This window comes from Asparagus officinalis, unplaced genomic scaffold (genome assembly GCF_001876935.1).
Source record: "Asparagus officinalis unplaced genomic scaffold, Aspof.V1 AsparagusV1_Un799, whole genome shotgun sequence".
Classification (NCBI taxonomy): Eukaryota; Viridiplantae; Streptophyta; class Magnoliopsida; order Asparagales; family Asparagaceae; genus Asparagus; species Asparagus officinalis.
Genome location: NW_017973058.1, coordinates 1 through 4,196, shown reverse-complemented (window position 1 = coordinate 4,196; position 4,196 = coordinate 1). Strand labels below are relative to the sequence as shown.

The 4,196-nt window shown below is 37.4% G+C and overlaps 1 long non-coding RNA gene across 1 annotated transcript; it reads right to left on the bottom strand.

The window, feature by feature from the left end:
- Positions 1–1,503: 1,503 nt before the first annotated feature.
- LOC109828174 lies at positions 1,504–2,174 on the bottom strand. The gene is made up of 3 exons (XR_002243624.1): positions 2,101–2,174; positions 1,955–2,006; positions 1,504–1,797 (listed from the first exon to the last, which is right to left on the bottom strand). It is a non-coding gene; the product is annotated as an uncharacterized LOC109828174 (long non-coding RNA).
- Between the last annotated feature and the right edge of the window lie 2,022 nt (positions 2,175–4,196).

Here is a 4,196-nt window from a genome sequence, read left to right as displayed (position 1 = left end):
TCTCCTAGAGGAAATGTTTCTAAGTATGAAAGGTTTCATACACAATAACTTTCTTTAGCTATTAAAGAGAGTTCACAGTCCCCACCCAAATTCACTGATCTTCTATTCATACAAGATTTGGATGCCAGGTATGATATCTAATATTAAAATAGAAAAATGTTTATGTTCCAGTTATTCAGAAACAAAGTGCATAAAAGTCATATGGCTAAATTGTAGACATATGATCACTTTAGGACATTATGAGGATGCTAATTCTGATGCTACAAAAATTGTTCCTAGGAAACATCAAGATTTGTCGAAGTGGGCCATATAGTATAATTGGATAGATGTCATTAGAAACCAATCCATACTAATTTCCAACCGATGAGTCTAGAAATAGTTACATTGATCTACATGTCGTGTCTCTTGTTTAGATGGTTTATTGTAGATTATGCGTGGTGGGTTTGTGGCTGCCTAATTAGGAAAGTGTTCTCATGCTTTCATTGCCACATTGGTAATACTTAGGTCTCTAACAGGAGGAACCCAGTCTTAAGGATCACAAAAGTCCATGTCTTAGATAAGCAAATACAGATGTCCTTTCATACAGTTCCAACCTTATGAACTGCTATCTTCCTCCAAAGCACGCCTCCATCATTATAAGAGGGCTGGCAGAACGGAGTCTGGTTTTGCATATATGACATGCAAGTATAATCAATCTTCATTAATACTTCAATACATACCTTATAATAGCTAATGATCAATTGATCACCATGTCCTTTCTTTACATGTCCAGTACCTTCACTTTCACGGAGTTATGATAAATAACAAAACAGTCCAAGAAAATAAAAATGGGCCCACGTCATTCCAGTAATAAGCATGTGATATGACTGTGAGTCACTATTTCTCCAAAACAACCATTCATCTATTGATTTTTGCTCTTGTTGAACATTGAAAACAAGTTGAAGGATAAGCATTCATGGTGTGTGTACATATACACATGGATATGTGTGGGTTGTGCGTGCATATACATATACATGTGTGACTTCAATGTATTGTGCGCGGAATGTGACATGTATTCCACAACCATTTTTAAATCAGTGCAAGCAATTAAGATATCGCTGCAAACAAAATAATGAATCTTGTCCAAGCAAGACATAACACAAACCAATGAAATTCCCAAATCTGGTACCCACGAAAACCTGTCCTTCCTCCCTATATAATCCTCAATAGGGGCCGTCTATATGATCTTTGGCGATAAAGATGGTAAATTTTTATATAGATAAATGTCCTTATTCTCTTATTCAAAGTGGATAAATGTCCTTATTCTCTTATTCAAAGTGTTGCAATGATGTAATATTTCCTTGAAAGGGGTTAACTGTACAATGATAGTGCCATTATACAAAATTGGTGCAGTTTAAATCAAAGGTATTCAATTGATACTAATGGAAGTAGTATTCCACATGTTTTCAATCAAGAATTGATCATGTGTAGAGCCATTTACAATCAAAAGGGGGAAATGGACTATACACAAATAAGAAATTAAAATTGAGTGAAAAGCTGTCCTCATCCTCGTGAAAATGAACTATACACAAATACATAATTCTATACACAAATAAGAAATTAAAATTGAGTGAAAAGCTGTCCTCATCCTCGTGAAAATGAACTATACACAAATACATAATTCTCACAACAGAACTCTAATGTTGCACAAAAAAAAAAACATTTAAGAAAAGAAAATTAAAATATCCACCTCTGAAATAAGCTTGAATGCCACTTCGGCTTTTGGATGCCTGTTCTTATCTGGATGAAGCTGCAATGCTGCAGAAATTTTACAAAGAGCTCGATAAGCAAAATAATAATAATAATAATAATAAACAGCATAAACAGCATTGTGATTAATTTGTGAACAAATAAACTTCTATATATTTTCTCTTGAGAAAAGAAATTTACAAGTTAAATTAGATTTAAAACATACCCAACTAGCGATATCGCTTTGGGATCATATCACTCCCTGAATCCTCATCAATCTACACATATACATTCCCATAATAAAAACAAATAAAACATAAATTAATGAAAAAACACAGAAAAATGAATAAAAATAGGAAATAAAATACTCACTCTTAGAATAAGATACCAATTAATGAATCCAGGCTTCTGGGTCGAACTCCGATTAAGTGGAGGAGAAGGCCAAAAAAGGGGGATTAGGGTTAGGGTTTTCACCGAAGAGGAGGAGGGAGCGACAGAGCTTTGAGTGGTGGTCCAATCGAGCGGTCGGTCTACTACTGAAGGAGGAGGAGGAGCTCGAATCAGAGGAGCTCGAATCAGGGTTTTTATGGGAGAGGAGGAGGTGGCGAGAGAGCTCCGACGACGACGACGGCGACGCAAGGAGGAGGGCGGCGACGGTTTTGGCAACGAGAGAGGGAGTGAGGGCGGCCCTGGTTTTGGTGACGAGACAGGGAGGGAGGCGGCGAGAGAGCTCGAACGAGGATGAGAGGAGGAGGGCGACACCGCTGGCCAGTTTTGGCGAGAGAGAGTGAGGGAGGGAGCGAATTGCAGAGATCTAAGGGAGAGGGATCGAAATAATTTAGGGCCTGTTTGGATTTGTAGGCGGTGAAGGGAAGTTAAAGGGAAACTGAGTGAAGGGAAGGGAAGGGAAGGGAAGGGAAGGGAAGGGAGTTCCCTTCTCCTTGGTTACACCCTAATTTGGAAGGGAAGGGAAGGGAAGGGAAGGGAAGGGAAGGGAGTTCCCTTCTCCTTGGTTACACCCTAATTTGGGAGGTGACAATTTTTATACTATTAGGGGGTGAATCAAGGGGAACTAGGGTGAATTAACTTCACCTCCTAAGTATTCCCAAACAAGGTGAATGGAGGTGAATGGTTCCCCTAACTTCCCTTCACCCTCATTCCCCTCAATCCAAACAAGCCCTTAGGGCAAAATAAAATTTAGGTCTAGCTGCGGGGGCGGGCCACTTGAGGGTTTAGTTAGTTTTTAACGCGTCTGTTTTAATTTTCAGTCTCCCGTTTAATTTTTTAACGCGTCAGAAAAAAAAAATTACGATCAAATACTTATAGCGTTTAAAAATTTTCAAACGCTATCAAAAAATAAAGCACATACGATCTATAGCACTTACAACATAAACGCTATCATTCAATGCTATAAAAAAAACAGCTTTGTTATAGTGGCGCGGTCGACTGCCTTCAGCTTCAGCTTCTCCTGAGCTCCTGTGCATGTTCGAGGTCGACCGCCGCAGACTCGCGATCGATCGTGGATTAGTCTGGCAGTTTTTCTAGACTTTTTTAACTGTGTTCTTCATGATTCCAGACTGGCTTCAACTTTGGGTCTACACTTTAGACTAACATATTTATGTATTTTAAACTTACTATTATTGATTGATAATTGCTTACAAGAATGTTCTTCACTATTAAATAAATTTTGGTTAGACTATAAGATATTGACAATTATTATTATAATGATGGTCTAGTAATGGTGATAACCATAATAGGAAAGAAGTAAAGAAATATAAAAAATAAAAAATAACAAAATAAATATGAGTTCTAGTTTTTTACCACCTAATTCCAAGCTAAAACTTAGAATAATTTGAGAGACTAGAACTCTCATTTTTGTATAGAAAAATAAAAAAGGGATAATTTTGTACCATTATCCTAATTCTAATTTTGTTAGAGTTTTACTTGACAAACACTGTAAAATTTTATTCTAGTTTTAGTTCTATGTGACTAACACCTTAAAAATTTATCTCACAGATTATCCCAGTTTCAATTTTAAGTTCTAGATGACTAACCCCCCCCCCCTCTCCTCCCCCCTCCCTCTAAGGAATTAAGAGATTTGGAAGCAATTTCAACGACTTGAGTTACTAATTTCAAAATATAGAAGAGTTAAGAGACTAATATCGAAACCTTTAAAAATAATATAGTAATAAGAAGTAGATTAATCCCTCAGCTCATCGAAGTTTTTGTTTAATTATCCGATTCTCATTATTTATTTTAATTTAATCACTATAATTGATAACAATATTTTTCACTAGAGAGAGAATTTGACAAGAGATTGTGGTTTTTCCGTCCATTTTTGGCTTTTAGGATCGAACGAGAGAGGAGAGAGGGTGGGGGAAGGCGGCGGATGAGAGAGAGCACCGGAGAAGAGGAGAGAGATGGCTCCAGAGAAGGAGACGAAGAGGGAGAGGAGAGAGTGGGAGGCG